This window comes from Macaca mulatta, chromosome 7 (genome assembly GCF_049350105.2).
Source record: "Macaca mulatta isolate MMU2019108-1 chromosome 7, T2T-MMU8v2.0, whole genome shotgun sequence".
In the NCBI taxonomy this organism is placed as follows: domain Eukaryota; kingdom Metazoa; phylum Chordata; class Mammalia; order Primates; family Cercopithecidae; genus Macaca; species Macaca mulatta.
In genome coordinates this window covers 58180204-58198390 of record NC_133412.1, presented here as the reverse complement: position 1 = coordinate 58198390, position 18187 = coordinate 58180204, and positions in this window count along the sequence as shown.

Below are 18187 nucleotides of genomic sequence, written 5' to 3'. Positions count from 1 at the left end.
CCTGGGGAAAAATGCACCACAGTGGCAGACTAGGATTGTGGAATAGGAAGTAGGAAAGAAAACCACCAGCACAATCCTGGTTCATTGGCAGGCAATCTGTGCTTAGAAAAGAGAACACACGAAATTGAAGATTCTCTTAAAGTTCCATTCCTGGATACCCTTTGGAAAATCTTCAGTACTCTCAGAAGTATATATTCCACATGTGCCTGTTTTTTATTCCTGCCTCTTTGGCTCATCTTCTTGGTCTCCTCTTTTAGAAGCTTGGTACAGGCTCCTCTTCTAGCAGCCTGAAAACAACATCCAAGGTCCCCCAGGTACTATCCTATGCTTTTTTTTCTAGTCCTACACAACCCGCTCTTCATGGGTGATTTCAATTTCTTCCAAGACTTCAGAGCTGTAAATACAAGCTCCAGACCCACTGAACTGCCTCCTTTGTTCCTTCAATACCAACTCAACATGTCCTAAGCGGATCTTGTCCTCTCCATCAAACCTGCCCTCAGGAGTGTATCCTTTACTTACTCAACTCCTCCAGTTTCCTCATTCCCAAGTCATTGGTCACTGTGATTTTGCTTCCTTAATGCCTCTCAGATCTGTCTTTTTGGCTCCACCCTGATGACCTTGACCTTAATTTGGGTCCCAAGCATGTCTTCTCTAGTTACAAAGGCGATTACAAAATTACTAAAGCATGTGAACCAGGTTCCATTGTTTCTGGTCCTCTCCCTTCCAGACTCTCCTCTGTTACTAGATTATTCTTTCCCAAATGCAGATTTAGGCCAGGCATGGTGGCTCACGCCTGTAATCCCCAGCACTTTGGGAAGCTGAGGCGGGTGGGTCACCTGAGGTCAGGAGTTCGAGATCAGCCCGGCCATCATGGTGAAACCCCGTCTCTACTAAATATACAAAAAATATTAGCCAGATGTGGTGGCAGGCTCCTGTAATCTCAGTTATTCGGGAGACTGAGGCAAGAGAATGGCTTGAACCCAGGAGGCAGAGGTTGCAGTGAGCCCAGATTGTGCCACTGCACTCCAGCCCGGGCAACAAGAGTGAAACTCTATCTCAAAATAATAATAATAATAATAATAAAATAAAATTCAGATCTAACTGAGTCAGTGCCTTGCTCCAAGCCCCATAGCCTGCAGGAGACGGTCTACTCTTCTTAGCATCACTTGAAGATCCTTTATGACCTGGCCCCTGGCCACCTGTGGCCTTTCCTCCACTGGTTGTTAACTGGACTTTGTTGAAATTGAAACACCTGCAGTTCTTCCCCAGCTTCTGTTCACTTTTCTATCTCATCCCTCAGCCTGGATCATCTATCTTCAACCTCTTCTCAGTCTGGCAGACTCCTACACATGCTAAAACTTCAGCACCATGGTAATCTCATCTGGGAGGCTTTCCAATTCGCTCTGTGTTCCTCTCTATCAGAGCACTTGGCACATGCAGTTATGATTTTCATGCATTTGGCTGTTCCCTCACTAGACTGTGAGTGACTCAAGGGCCATATCTTCCCTCTCAAATCCCCAGTGCCTTAGCAAAGGGCTGTCACAGACAAGGAACTCCTTATGAAGGACGTTCTGCAAACACAGCAGAACAGCAACTCTGATTTGCAGGTGTTTTCCCATAAAGAATTGACAGAGGTCTCTGGTTTTCTCAATTCAGGCTAAGCCTTTGGTAATGGTGCCTGCAGCACCTTACAGTTTGATACTAAGCACAGAGAGAGGAAGGGGCTCGGTCCTACGAAGCGTCCTCTACTGCAGTTCCATTTGAGAACACGAGATGGCGCCCTGCGGCGGCCTGTTGAGATAGTCTTGGGACATTTTTCCTACGTGATAGCCTGGCAAGCCCAGCAACCGCAGAAGCTCCAATAACCGAGAGTTAGAGATGAGATTGATACCCAATTGTTTATTATGCTGAATAGAGCTATCAAATGGTTGCATTTATCATTCATTATATGTGAATTTAAGAAAAAAAAACTTTCCTTTTTTTTTTTTTTGAGACGGAGTCTCGCTCAGTCGCCAGGCTGGAGTGCAGTGACGTGATCTTGGCTCCCTGCAAGCTCCGCCTCCTGGGTTCAAGCGATTCTCCTGCCTCAGTCTCCCGAGTAGCTGGGATTACAGGCGCTCACCACCACGCCCGGCTAATTTTTTGCGTTTTAGTAGGGACGGGGTTTCACCATGTTGGCCAGGCTGGTCTCAATCTCCTGACCTCGTGATCCACCCGCCTCGACCTCCCAGAGTGCTGGGATTACAGGCGTGAGCCACCACGCCCAGCCAAAAAAACTTTTATTTAAAGACAGAGTTCCACTCTGTCATCCAGGCTGGAGTGCAGTGGTGTGATTATAGCTCACTGCAATCTCGACCTGACCTTACATGATCCTCCTGCTTTGGCCTCCCAAGCTGTCGGGATTACAGGTGTGAGCCACCATGCCTAGCGGAAAAATTTACAAGTAGCATTTAATCTATGTATTTTGGAGTCAGATGGCCCCGGGGTTTAATCCTGGCTCTGCTACTTACTAGCTGTGTGACCCATCAAGTGCCAGGTCTTGGGTTCCTCCTCCGTGAAACAGTTAATAAGTCCTTTTGCAAACTTTAAATGAGATGAGGTTTTTAGAATTCTCAGTGTGATCCTGGCACATGCTAGATGTTCAGTAAATATTCATTTTTCCCTTTTAAAAATCCTTACGGTCAGGTGTGGTGGCTCATGCCTGTAATCCCAGCTCTTTGGGAGGCCGAGGTGGGTGGATCACGAGGTCAGAAGTTAGAGACCAGCCTGGACAATATGGTGAAACCCTGTCTCTACTAAAAAAAAAAAAAAATATATATATATATATATATATATATATATATATATATACACACAAAAAAAAAAATTAGCTGGGCATGGTGGTGCACGCCAGTAGTCCCAGCTACTCAGGAGGCTGAGAATTGCTTGAACCCGGGAGGTGGAGTTTGCAGTGAGCTGAGATCACACCACTGCACTCCAGCCTGGGCAACAGAGTGAAACTTTGTCTGAAAAACAAAACAAAACAAAACAAAAAAATTATTACATCACCTTACATAATCCCTTCACACTCATTGCTTTCTATTTTATTTTATGATAGCTTTTTCTGTTTATGTCTTATTGCTACTTAATCTAGTCTGGGGAACTCTTTGAGGGCAGGACTTGTCTGATTTTTCTTCATCTTCAGCACCCAGCTCAGTGCTAGGTACATAGCAGGAGTTCAATAAATAATCAATGAAAACATAATGAATGCATCCAGTTTATATGGGTACATTCCCCCTACTTCCCCACCCAATGTCCTCTTACTGGACCACAGAAAAACCTGAGCTATTCAGATCAAAATTTTGGGGTATTTTTTGCTTAAAACACACAACAGGGAAAATTTGATAAAACCTGAACAGTTACTTTTGCAATCATCAACTCCAGAGGCTTGTCTGCCTGCACGTGCCAACTGCAGAGTGGTTTGAACAGCGACCTTCCAGGCCGGGTGTGGCGGCTCACACCTGTAAACTCAGCACTTTGGGAGGCTGAGGCGGGCAGATCACCTAAGTTCAGGAGTTTGAGACCAGCCTGGCCAACATGGCGAAACCCTGTCCCTGCTAAAAATACAAAAATTAGCCAGGCATCCATGGCGCACGCCTGTAATCTCAGCTACTCAGGCGGCTGAGGCATGAGAATCGCTTGAACCCAGGAGGCAGAGGTAAGCCGAGATCGAGCCACTGCACTGCAGCCTGGGTGACAGAACGAGACTCCGTCTCTGAAAAAAAAAAAAAAGCAACTTTCCAGGGTAGACTTGCCTGGCTGTGGAGAGAAGTGCAGCCCCTCAGGGCAGACACATGATCCCCTGTTATGGGCAGGAGCCAGCAGCTGGGACTGGCCACTTGTGCTTGGCTGGCAGAGAGGGAACCAAGATAGAAAGGACCGGTGGGCTGGGATTGCCCTCCCTTGGTTTGGACTTATGTCTGAGTCCCTGTCGTCCTGACAGCCCCTCTGTTATTGTGGGAAGAGGTTCAGGCATCTCCACTGAGAGGATGTACCTAGGCCTGGAATGATTGCTACTTTTCCTTAGGATGGCCAGCCCATCTAGGTGGGAAAATGGGAGTCACCCACCTTGCCTCGGGTTCAGAGAAGTCCTCCTGAGCAGGGACCTGCACTATGAACAGTTCACCAGTGAGGGGCAATTGAGACATGAGGAGATGCTTTGTGCACAGGCCATGGGGTCTCCAAACCACTTCACTGAGCCCTACCGCTTCCCCAGTGTGTTCAAGATGCTACCAAACACAAGGCATGTCATGAACCAGGGAGAAACCACCTCTGACCACTAATTCCTCTGTACCTGGACTAAGATCCACAATGAAGACTCAGCTGTAGGCACAGAGACTTTGCCCTGGAGGCCTCCTTAATGTCCCCAGCTTGGCCAAGAATTTGAATCCTCTCTTGTCTCTTGTCTGTGACTCTTTATATATATGACAGGTCAAGTGATTTGAGAAATGGGAAGTGGGAATAGAAGATTCTGGAAACCCCCCCAAACTGTCCTGATGCTAGGGTGGTGTGGCTGTTGAAACTGTCTGTTGTGGAAGATGGAAATGGGGATACCAAAGATGACAAAGGAAGGGAGTTTCCTGTGGAAGGTACCTTTTATTAAACAGAATGGATGCCTCCCAGGGGTACCAGAAAACAAAGGCTGTAAAGACACTCAAATTCAATGGAACTTCGATTTTATAAAAACTTTTTTTATCAGAGAAAAATTTTAAAATACACAAAATGTTGAAAGGAGCATAATGAGCCCCCACCTGCTTCTCACTCAGCTTCACAACTTTCCAACATTTCACCCACTCTTCCTTCATCTCTCCCCAACTTTTTTTTTGTTAGAGTAGAAGCAACTCTCTTCCCTTATTTTAGGAGACTGCTAAGCCCTTGTAAAGATCTAAGATAAGTATCAAAGATAGAATTTACAGGCTGGGAGGAACCTGGGAAATGTTCTAGTCCAACTTAGGTTACAGGTAGGAAAACTGAAACTCAGAGAGGAAAATGCACACTGAAAGCCTGAGTCTGGGCCTGGGCTAGAGACCGAGCCTAGACCTCCCAGCGGCTGATTCGTCCAGCTTCAGGCAATGACGAGCCACTGAAGGTTGCAGCAAAATCTATTATGAAGGAGAGAGAGTGTTGCAAGAACACTTGAGACACTTTCCTGTTCAAAACCCACTGAACATCATGAGGCAGCTCACATGGACCCAGAGCTTAGGAGTTTGCAAAACACCTTCGTTTTGATCAGAACATTTGATCCTCACAAAGTCTATGAATGGTAGGTGTTATCTTTGTAAACACAATAGGAAATTCAGGAAGTAAAGGGTTTTGAGTCAGTGGCTGATCCAGGATTAGCCCCAAGGTCTCAGAATGCCTTTTCCGGCCCAGGGTCCTTCTCTTGGCTTGGCTGTGTCCCAGGTGAAAGGTGGGATGCTCCCGAGCTGGGCTGCCTGCCTCTAGGATCCAGTAGCTTTGAGACCCCAAGCATCTCTTGCAGTTTTACCCCGAAGAGGAAAAACCACAAGACAGTGGCTTTGTGAAGGGCGGAAATCTGGTCTCTTTGGTAAGATCCAGGCATTGGGATGCCATTGTGACTTTGGGCTCAAGATTCCCCACCAAGCAGGAACATCTTCCCTGATGTGGCTGAAGGTGATGCAGAGCTGGGGGAGGGAGGGTCAGAGTGTTCCAGAAGCCTTTGGGCATGAAGGGATACATGCTTGATGGGGAGTGAATCTTTCCTTCACTGACTGGCCAGGCAGCATCTGAGTGGCAGGGCTGGCCAGTTCTTTAGCACTAAATCCCAGATACATAACTTTCAAAGGGTCTTGGAACATCAGTACAGTCAGCAAGGGAGAGGCTGCCACTTTCCATTCTGCCCTTAGGCAAGAATTGGGGAGTGTAGGAGCACTATGAGGGCTTATTGTGGGCCAAAGTCCTGTGCTAGGTCCTTTAATGGCTTTTTTTTTTTTTTTTGGTAACTTTCAAAACACACCTACTATTGCTACTATTCATCCCAGTTTACAGATGAAGCCACTGAGGCTCAGGGAGGTTAGAAAACTTCTCCAATACCACAGAGTTACAGTGACCAAGCTGGGTCAGAGTCCAGTTCTCTCTGGCTCTTTCCACTCTGTTGGCTGGCTCCAGGGTACTGAATGCAGAGTCTGCACCTCCACTGCCACATGAATATGCCCAGGACTGCTGTCCTTATGTCTGTCTTCTCCTGATCAGCTCCCCTGTAGCCTTTTCTCACTCACATGACCTTCTCTACCCACCTTGTCTCTACCTGTGACCTCTATCACCCATGTCTCTTAGTCCGACTTCTCCACTGCAGCTTTAGCCCTAATGCAGTAGATTTGCATCAGTCACAACTTTTTCACTTTTAAGCAACCGGTGCTTACTGAATGTGATCAATTGAATTATTGTTGCTGATTCTCCCCTCTTCCCTGTACTGAAATTATAAATCCATGCCTTTTCTTTCCCATATAACTTTATAATACTTCCCACTAGAGTAGCTATTTCCTGGCCCCACTGGCATTGGGAGTGTGAGCAGACGTGATGTGAGCAGAGGTGTGTGTGTGCTCGGTAGTTCTGTTTGGGTTCTTTGCTGCTATCTGCTGTGAGAAAAGCAGGCCCGGTGTAGCTGCGGGACCCAGTATGAGAGACATAACATTGCAGACTAGAACTTGACCCACAGCCTAAAACAAAGTCACGCCAACCAATTCATAGACCTTGCAAGTTAAAAAAAAAACAACAACAAAAACATGTTTGTATATGTAGGCTACTGAGATTTGGGAATTGTTTGTAACATAGCATTATCACAGCAATAGCTGGCTACACTCTGACTTAAGCAAAAAAGACTTTATTGGTTGAGATAACTGAAAAGTTTGGCAGTGTGTCTGGTGCAGATGTGACTGGATTAAGGATCTTAAACAATAGCATTAGGGTCCTATTACTCCCCATGTCTCAAACAGTCTTTTTCCACCCATCTATTTTTCATTCAACAAATCCTATATTCGAGGCACTGAGTTTACAGCGGTGAACAAAGACAGGCCTCTTTCCTCAGGGAGCTTACGTTCTAGTGGGAGAGACAGAAGCTGAAGCAAACAAATAAATCATCTATTGTCAGGTGGCAATAATCACTATGAAGAAGATAAGGTGAAGGGAAAACTCATGCAGATATCAGAGGAGATCATTCCAGGCAGCAGAGGGCTGTGAGTACAAAGGTGCTGAGAGGCATGGTGTGTGCATGGGGTGTGCTGGGAACTGCAAGACGAATGGTGTGGTTGGAGTCAGGCGAGCAACGGGAAGGGAGGGAAGAGGAAAGTAGGAGTCAGGGCCAGATAGCATGGGCTCTTCCAGGCATATTAGAGTGTGGTTTCTTGTTGTTCCAGTGCTAAAGCAAACTGTAGAGGATTTTGAACAATGAGGAATTTTAAGGTGTGCATATATGCACACTCACACACACACACATAAACACACATGTAAAATGTGCTACAAACTTACGGACTATTAAATGGACTTATTAAAGTCTATTTAACAAGGAGACTTCAAAGTTACCTTTGAAGTTACAAAACTGACATCTTCCAATTTGCTATAATTTATTTATTTATGTATTTTTATTTTATTATTATTATTATTTTTGAGACTGAGTCTCACTCTGTCGCCAGGCTGGAGTGTAGTGGCGCAATCTCGGCTCACTGCAATCTCCACCTCCCAGGTTCAAGTGATTCTCCTGCCTCAGCCTCCCAAGTAGCTGGGACTACAGGCATGTGCCACCATGCCCAGCTAGTTTTTGTATTTTAGTAGAGATGGGGTTTCACCATGTTGGCCAGGATGGTTTCAATCTCCTGACTTCATGATCCGCCTCCTCGGCCTCCCAAAGTGCTGGAATTCTAGGCATGAGCCACTGAGCCCCACCTATTTATTTACTTTTTGAGATGGTGTCTTGCTCTGTCATGAAGGCTGGAGTGCAGTGCAACCTCCGCCTCCTGGGTTCAAGGGATTCTCCTGCCTCAGCCTCCCAAGTAGCTGGGATTACAGGGGTGTGCCACCACGCCTGGCTAATTTTTGTATTTGTATTTTTTTTTTTTTTGAGACAGAGTTTCGTTCTCGTTGCCCAGGCTAGAGTGCAATGGTGCAAACTCAGCTCACTCTGACCTCCACCTCTCAGGTTCAAGTGATTCTCCTGCCTCAGCCTCCCAAGTAGCTGGGATTACAGGTGCCTGCCACCATGCCCAGCTATTTTTTGTATTTTCAGTAGAGACAGGGTTTCACCATGTCGGCCAGGCTGGTCTGGAACTCCTGACCTCAAGTGATCCGCCTGCCTAGACCTCCCAAAGTACTGAGATTACAGGCTTGAGCCACCAGGCCGGGCCAAATTTTTGTATTTTTAGTGGAGATGGAGTTTCACCATGTTGGCCAGTCTGGTTTCAAACTCTTGACCTCAAATGATCCACCCACCTTGGCCTCCCGATTACCGGGGTGGGATTACAGGAGTGAGCCACCACACCTGGCCAGGAATACAATTCTGACACATGTTACAACATGAATGAACCTTGAACACATTATGCTAAGTGAAATAAGCCAGACATAAAAATGACAAATATTGTATTATTCCACTTACATGAGATATCAAGGATAGTCAAATTATCAAAGACATAAAGTCTTTATGAGGAGAAGAAGTCTCCTCCACTGCTGAAAGAGCAGTTCTCCATGAGCAGCTTCTCTGCCTTCTTTACATGGTGGTTACCAGGGACTGGGGTGGGGAGAATGGGGAGTTATTATTTAAAGAGTACAGAATTTCTGACCGGGTGCAGTGACTCACACCTGTAATCCCAGCGTTTTGGGAGGCCGAGGCTGACGGATCACCTGAGGTGGGAAGTTCGAGACCAGCCTGACCAACATGGAGAAACCCCCTCTCTACTAAAAATACAAAATTAGCTGGGCATGGTGGCGCATGCTCGTAACCCCAGCTGCTCAGGAGGCTGAGGCAGGAGAACCACATGAACCCGGGAGGCACAGGTCGTGGTGAGCCGAGATCGCACCACTGCACTCCAGCTTGTGCAACAGAGTGAGACTCCGTCTCAAAAAAACTCAAAAAAAAAAAAAAAAAAAAAGTACAGAATTTCTCTTTGGGATGAAGAAAATGTTCTAGAGATAGATGGTGGTTATTGTTGCAAAACAACATTAATGTACTTAATGCCATTGACCTGTACACTTAAAAATGGCTAAAGTATATGCTTTGTATATTTTATCACAAAACATGTCAAATGGCTTTTCTACTCCAAATCTTTGCTAAAACCCAGTTCTATCATGTCTGTTTGCTACGAATTCTATGTACTGACTCATTAAAATGCAATTCATTCTAATAAGCCTCAGAGCAGGCCTCAGGAGCTTTTGTTCAATGCCTGATAGCACTGACCATTATTTCATTTAGCTTTCACTCTGAAGGTTTATATAACAGGTGATCAAATATGAGACAGGCAAAGTCACAGTGTCAACTTCATCTCTGCTAGTAATTTCTTTCTTTGTTTTTTGAAATGGGGTCTCACTCTGTCACCCAGGCTGGAGTGCGGTGGCGCGATCTCGGCTCACTGCAACCCTGCCTCCTGGGTTCAAGTGATTCTCCTGCCTCAGCCTCCTGAGTAGCTGGGATTACAGGTGCCTGCCACCACGCCTGGCTAATATTTTTATTTTTAGTAGAGATGAGATTTCACCATGTTGGTCAGGCTGGTCTTGAACTCCTGACCTCAGGTGATCCGCCCGCCTCGGCCTCCCAAAGTGCTAGGATTACAGGCATGAGCCACCTTGCCTGGCCTCTGCTGGTAATTTCATTGGCTGCTGTGGTCCCAGGTCTTTATCCTCATTTCTTGAGACAGAATGTCCATGCAAAACCACCAAAAGAGCTCTCCTCTACTGCTGAAAGAGCCATTCTCCACGAGCAGCTTCTCTGCCTTCTTCTTTACACAGGGCATTATTTCGATGGCATTGAAGAGAGAGGTCTCCTTTTTGGAATCTTTTGTGTAAATATTAACAAAGAACCTCCATACTTCAGACCAGGAGCAATGGCTCAAGCCTGTAATTCTAGCACTTCGGGAGGCGGAGGTGAACAAATTGCTTGAGGCCAGGAGTTCAAGACCAACCTGGGGAACATAAGGAAACCACATCTCTAAAAAAATTTTAAAAAGTTAGCCGGGCATGGTGGTGCACATCTGTAGTCCCAGCTGTTCGAGAGGCTTAGGCAGGAAGATCACTTGAACCTGGGAGGTCGAGGGTGCAGTGAGCCATGATTACATCACTGCACTCCAGCCTGGGCAACAGAGGGAGACTCTGTCTGAAAAAGAGACTCTACATTTCAGCATACACATTGTCCACATTACCTGGGAAACTTTAGAAACACTGTGCTTCTGTAACGTGTCCTGTTTTACTAAATCAGCTCAGCAAGTCCAGCTCCATCACTTGCTGCCATGAAGCCAGAACCTGTGATATAAAATCTGTCTCCACAAGCTTCAGGGCTTCCAGTGCTCAATGTCCTGGGAGAAATCTACCTCCTCAACTGTCTAATAGGAAACCTTGGCTTTCCGGTACACCTGCCAAATGTCATGTTATTCAATCGGAATCATGGAGCACAGCTGCAATTTTCGCTTGTCTTCCATGTGATTCATGTTTCATGCAGGTGGCAGGTTCTTTAGTTTTAGTGGACTCTGAAAACTCCTGAAAGATCTCCCTCTTGCTCTCAGCCCTTATCTGCCAGGCTGAGTTTCTTCAAGGGAAAGAGGTGGCCTGCTACTGCAGGTGGTTGGGTGACAGTGGCAAGCAGGGTGTGGGCAGAGGGAATGTTGGCATGAGGGATGGGGGATGGGTGCATGTTTACAGGGAATGAAGGGAACTGGTGGTCCTGGGAAGCCCAGATTGTAGGGCAGGAATGGAGTCAAAGACATCGGTTGGGGGACCATCGCATATTTCAGGCAAGAGATGATGGTGGTTTGGAGTAGGATTGGTAGGCGTGGAAGTGGCAGGAGCGGTCAGATTGAGACATATTCTGAGGGTAAGGTTGTTAGGACATGCTGATAGATATGGGGTATGAGATAAATAGAGAAGACACGCAAGTGTTCTGAGTGTTTTGAGTGGAGTGGATGGTGATGCCTTTCCTAAGTTGAGGAACACCATGGGAGAAGTAGGTCAGAAGGCAAGTGGGAAATCAGAAGTTGAGTTTGGACATGCTAAGCTTGAGATAACTATTAGATATTTCAGGAGAGAGGTAAGGTAGGCAGTTGGACATATGAGTCTAGAGTTTGGAGGAAAGACATGATGGACATATTGATCAGCAGAGAAGAAGAAATACTGGAATTCTGCATGTTCTGAGCCACACCACTTAACACCTGCCACATCTACATTGATAGGAGTCAAAGAGAGAGTCCAGATGTTTTTTTTTTTAGACGGAGTCTCTCTCTGTCACCAAATTGGAGTGCAGTGGTGAGTTCTTGGCTCGCTGCAACCTCTATCTTCTGGGTTCAAGCTACTCTCCTGCCTCAGCCTCCCGAGTAGCTGACACTACAAGCACGTGCCACCACGCCCAGCTAATTTTTGTGTTTTTTGTAGAGACGGGGTTTCACCACGTTCACCAGGATGGTCTTGATCTCTTGACCTCGTGATCTGTCTGCCTTGGCCTCCCAAAGTGCTGGGATTACAGGCGTGAGCCACCGCGCCTGGCCGAGAGAGTTCAGATGTTTCTTTGTTGCTTCCCATGTCACCACTGGCCAAGGTCATTTTTGGTGAGATGGTGGGGACAAAGAGCTAATTGGAGTAGGTTTGAGAGAGAATGGAACAGGAAGAAATAGAAATAGAAAGTACAGAAAATTCTTGTGAAGGGTAGAAAAATGTGGTAGCAACTATAGAGGGTTGGAAATCCAGGGAGTTTATGTCTTTTTCTTTGAAGATGAGATAATTCCAAAATATTTACCTTGCAGACAGACAGGAATGTTCCATTAGTGAAGAACACATTTGCTAGTCTGAGAGATCATGGAGATAACTGCAGAAGCAAGTCTTGGGCAAGAAGCTGAATGATCCGAGTGCCTTCAGTGTCAAGGAGCACAGAAGCAGGAAGGGAATGCCAAGGACAGTCCCTCTGCAACAGACCACATGGAATTGTCCCTCCAGGAAAGTGCAGTTCTATCAACCAGAAAAAGTGGGGAAGGGGTGCAGGGGGAAACACCTGAGGCTTACTATCCATCTAAATCACTATTGCAGCTGTTCACTCCAGTCCACTAAGATCAGTGTTTCTTTCTCAGAAGTCTTTTTTTGTGAGATGGAGTCTCACTCTGTTGCCCAGGCTGGAGTGTAGTGGTGCGATCTCAGCTCACTGCAGCCTCTGCCTCCCAGGTTCAAGCAATTCTCCTGCCTCAGCCTCCTGAGTTGCTAGGACTATAGGTAGGCGCCACCACACCCGGCCAATTTTTGAATTTTTAGTAGAGACGGGGTTTCACCATGTTGGTCAGGCTGGTCTGGAACTCCTGACCTCGTGATCCGCCTGCCTCGGCCTCCTAAAGTGCTGGGATTACAGGCCTGAGCCACCGCACCCGGCCTTCTTTCTCGAAGTCTTTTATCCTGACCCTTGTTCAATTTTCTCAGTAGAGCCAAAGCAGATTCTCCCGATGGTCCTGTATTGGGGAAATATACTTGTTGGAAGCCCTGTAGTTAGAGATGACAAAAAGAATTTATTGGAGGGGCTCTGAGATGTTTTTGTACCTAAATACAGGATGGAACAATTCAAAAAAAAGGACCTGAAGGCCACTAGGACGCCCTCCCCACCTGCCATCTCTTCTCCTGCATACAAACTTCATTTATGTTTACCAACTTCCTTCCCAAAGTCAGAAACACACCGCTAACGCTGTTGGGCCTCATATCCAGAACGTGCATGCTGGAGGGAACAGAATTATTCTTGCTGTGTTATTAAAATTAAAAATCTGGAGGGAGGGCTCTAATTGGCCTCCGGTGGGGTTAGATACTATCACTTGGGGGTTGAAGGGTTTTGTGGCAAATCTGATACCTATAATTGAAACCTTACGATTAGAGTTGGTGAGCGGAAAATTTCTCAGTAAAAAGGGAAGTGCTGTTTCTAAAAAGGAGGGAAGCGTGCAGGGCAGACAAACAATAGATGTCCATTACAATAGCAGATCAGTAAAGACCAATTTTTCTTTACCAAGGGAGGGACTTCCTTTATAGCTGGTGTTATAGTTTGGATTATTCAGCAAATATTCACTGCCCTTTCACTAGAGGACTGGGCATCCGATTTGCTTTGTCTAAGGCGTGTGTTAACAGATGCAGCTCCAGCAGGGGCCTGAAATGAGTTTCTGTCGTTGGGGCTGCTTGTGCCTCTGCCACCTCGTTGAGAAAAGTACATCCCATGGAGGCCACTAGTCCCACAGGATGAGAGCCAGGGGGAGCAGAGTCAGCCCAGCTAACCTGCAGCTCTGCAGCTTGTAGCAGAATTGCCCCAGCCAATCCTGCAAACTGGTGGCCATGATACTGAACGATTATTGGTGTATGGCGCTGAGTTTTGGGGAAGTTTATTATGCAGCATTATTGTAGCAACAGGCAAATGATACTTGTGACATACTTACAACATTGAATAGTTATGTAAATAAAACATCTATGTGTGAATGTTCGCAGACACTTTATTCATAATAGCCAAAAGTTGTAAACAACCCAAATGTTCATCAACAGGAAAATGGATAAACAAATAGTGGTATATTCACACAATGGAATACCTCACTCAGTTTTAAAGAACGGGCTACTGATGTGTTGAATAACACTGACGAATCTCAAAATCATCATGCTAAGTGAAAGAAGCTAGACATAAAGAGTACATACTGACTGATTTTACTTATATGAAATTTTGTGTGTGTGTGTGAGACAGAGTCTCGCTCTGTTACCCAGACTGGAGTGCAGTGGGCACAGTCTCAGCTCACTGCAACTTCTGCCGCCGGGTTCCAGGGATTCTCCCGCCTCAGCCTCCCAAGCTACTTGGAAGCTTGTGCACCACCATGCACAGCTAATTTTTGTGTTTTTAGTAGAGACTGGTTTCACTGTGTTGGCCAAGCTGGTCTTGAACTCCTGACCCCAAGAAATCCACCTGCCTCAGACTCCCAAAGTGCTGAGATTACAGGCATGAGCCACCATGCCTAGCCAATTTATATGAAATTCTAGGACAGGAAAGATGAATCTATTGTGATGGCAAGCAGATCAATGGTTGCTTCTGGCTAAGGGTGGTAAGAAGTTGACTATAAGGCCGGGTACGGTGGCTCACGCCTGTAATCCCAGCACTTTGGGAGGCCGAGGTGGGTGGATCATCTGAGGTCCAGAGTTCAAGATCAGCCTGGCCAACATGGTGAAACCCCGTCTCTACTAAATATACAAAAATTAGCCAGGCGTAGGGGCGTACATCTGTAATCCCAACTACTCTACTCAGCGTGGGGGCTGAGGCAGGATAATCACTTGAACCTGGGAGGCAGAGGTTGCAGCGAATTGAGATTTTGCCACTGCACTCCAGCCTAAAAGACAGAGCAAGACTCTGTCTCAAAAAAAAAAAAAAAAAAAAAAAATGGACTGCAAGGGAACATAAGGGCATAAGGGCACATTTTGGGGTGGTAGGAATGTTTTATATTGTGTTATATTGTGGTAGAGATGTTTACATTTGTATTTACAATTGTCAAAACTTATCAAAGTCAATAGTCAGATGCGGTGGCTCACACCTGTAATCCCAGTACTTTGAGAGGCCGAAGTGGGCGGATCCCTTCAGTTCAGGAGTTTGATACCAGCCTGGGCAACAAGGCAAAGCCCTGTCTCTACAAAACAAAACAAAAACCAAAATACCGCCTCCCCCCAAACTCATCAAAGTGTACATTTAAAGAGAGTGGATTTTGTTTTTGGAAATTACACCTCCTTAAAGTTGATTTTACACAATAATCTCTGCTATTCTTGATTCCAATTTCCCCAGAAACAAGTCCATTAGAAATAGGACTGTTTAGGCTGGGCGTGGTGTCTCATGCCTGTAATTCCAGCACTTTGGGAGGCAGAAGAGGGCAGATCACTTGAGGTCAGGGGTTCAAGACCAGCCTGGACAACATGGCAAAACCTTGTCTCTACCAAAAATAAGAAAATTAGTGGGGCATGGTGGTGTGCACCTGTAGTCCCAGCTACTCAGGAGGCTGAGGCATGGGAATTGCTTGAACCCAGGAGGCAGAGATTGCAGTGAGCTGAGATGGCGCCACTGCACTCCAGCCTGGGCAGCAAAGTGAGAGTCTGTCTCAAAAAAAAAAAAAAAAAAAAAAAAAAAAGGATTGTCCAAATAGCCTTCCTAAAATGCACATCTAACCATGTTACTCTCTTGCTTAAAACCTTTCAAAAGTTCCTGTTCCTTTTCTTTTTTCTTTTTCTTTTCTTTTTTTTTTTTTTTTTTTTTGAGATGGAGTTTTGCTCTTGTTACCCAGGCTGGATTGCAATGGCACGATCTCGGCTTACTACAATCTTCACCTCCCGGTCTCACGTCATTCTCCTGCCTCAGCCTCCCAAGTAGCTGGGATTACAGGCACCTGCCACCATGCCCGGTTAGGTTTTTTTTTTTTTTTTTTGTATTTTTAGTAGAGACGGGGTTTCACTGTGTTAGCCAGGATGGTCTTGATCTTTTGACCTCGTGATCCACCTGCCTTGGCCTCCCAAAATGCTGGGATTACAGGTGTGAGCCACCGCGCCCAGCCCCTGTTACTTTTCAAAGTCAATTCTGAATTTCTGACCCAGTACACAAGGCTGCTACAACCGGAATTCTGCTCCCCTTTTACAACTTATCCACAGCCCCAGATTCTACATTTCAACTTCATTAGAAGCACAGTTCATGATTCACACCTGACATTTACCAATGCTATGCTGTCCGCACAGTGGCATTCTATTAGTCCCATAAGAGCCAGCTTGTATGTCAGCCTACTTTGCAAGGCCTCTCTTACTCCTCTAGGATGAACTTCATGTCATTTTGTATTGTGGCACTTAACCTTCTGCAGGTAAATTTTCTGGCAGTAGGTGTGGCACCCCTACTGCCCTGTGAGCAAAACAACATCCCCGTGTATGTATTCCTGGAGCCCAGTGCAGGGCCTTGCATGCAGTTGGTGCTCAGTAAAGTTGACTGAGCAATGGGCTGAGTGAGTGCTGTGGATTCTCTGTACTTTGCTCTTTGGTGCATTCTGAGGCCTCGACTCTCCCAAAGAATTACCTTCCAGGGGCCCGGCTGTGCTTGCTGTTACTGAGTACTTCTGCTTCTTTGGTTCGTGTTGAATATTTTGCTGTTCCATTCAGAGCAGTGGAAAGTCCAAGGCCTTCTGCCCAAATCACTTAAAGGTCCTATTCAAATAGGTTTTTCTCTTGTACTTCCCCCTAGATGTCATTTAGGGAAAGAAAAGAAAATTTTGCTTTTGCTTTGTGGAGTAAAAATGAACAGAAATACTAATTTAGCTTCAGCTACAGTATCACCCTGATTATGAAACAGGCCATTTGTAGAATACTCAACATTACCGGCAATGATAATAATAGAATCCAGTCAGCGTTTCTCATGTGCTTAGCATATGGCAGTCCAGTCACTATGCCTTCTAAGGGAATCAAAGAGAAGTAAGACAGCCCTCTTCCTGGGAGAGCTGCCAGTCTGGAGTCCAGCAAAGGGTATAAAACAGCACAATGGCTGCAGTATAAGATACACCATGAGACCTGCTATTACACAGGCACAAATTCCTTGGGGGCACAGACTAAGAGGTTTTTTTTTGGCCAGGGTAAACAAAGAAGGCTTTATTTGACTGGGCCTTGGAGATGGAGAAGATTTAAAGACACGAGAATGAAAGAGAAGAGCCATTTCAGTTAGAAACAACAGTAAGAACACATTGCTGGTGCCAGGGAAGTAAGTGCCTATCGGTATTAGGGCAGGCACTGGCAGGGGACCGGAGTGGGGTAAGATTGGGTTGACTGGGGAGGCTGAGTCAGAGCATGAAGAGTCTTTTAGGAATCTGAGCTCCTCTTCATGGGCAGTGGGAATCCTCTGGAGGATCCTGAGCTGATTACTGGAAGGGCCAGTGGACAGTAAAGTCAGATTCCCGGAGGGTAAGGCAAGGCTGCGCTGATCACACACCTGCACGCACAGGTGTGCCGGAGGGGATGAGGAAGGACAAATTAGTGACATGATGACAGTTGCACTCAGGTACTCCATCTTATATAGACCATCCATAACTCTAACTCCCCTCTTGCTTCCTTTCCCCAACTCTTTCCTCCTCCATCTCCTTTGAGTTCTCCACAACCTCAGTCAAAACATTCTGCCCCACTAGGCAGGCTTCATGAAACTTCTTTCCTTCCCTCCCTGCCTCTCAGCTCCCTTAGTTCACAACTAGTCACTCTTTCCAGTACCCTCTTAAGCCTTGTTCCCAAAGATAGCAGGAAAATTGGGGGGGAAATCCTGCTGACATGGATCCTGTGCTTGTAGGATTTCCTGGAAATTCATCTCCTCAGATAGAAACCAAGCTCCCACTGAATGAAGCCTTGTCACACTGGGCCTCTGGCTTTTCTTGATGGGCTGGGGGACTTTCCCTCATTGTGTTCTCTGACCATCAAGACTTGGCCCCATGGGACCAAGGGGGACGACTGGAGGACATGCAGGTGGCTTCTCGTGCATATTTTCCCGCTCCCCTTTGTGTTACAATTGTGTCACTATTGAAGATCGTTCTCCCCTACAGATAATTTGCTCTGGTCGGGGCCTTGGAATAGGGAAGTAGCCATGATAAGCTTCGAGAAGCTAAAGAGCACAGTAGGGGTGGGAGTTTCCCTGAGTCACCTCCTCTGAAGCAGCCAAAAGCCCAGCCAACTTTGGAGAAAAGAGAAGTTGACCTCAGGAGTTCTTTCTGAGGTTACAAACCTTGTCTTGTAGCTTGCATTCCTCTGGCCACTCATCAGCCAGGGTGGCTCCAGGGTTCTTCCCTCTTATTCCCCGTCAAGACTTACCTGGCTAGGGTGTCAGCCCATGGCTTCTATTCCCTGGTCAGAGGAGAGCCAAGCCCCAGCTGTTTGAATCATTCCTGCTAAACCCCAGACATTCTGGAGCAGAGACCAATAATTCCTAATGAGTCCCGCCCAA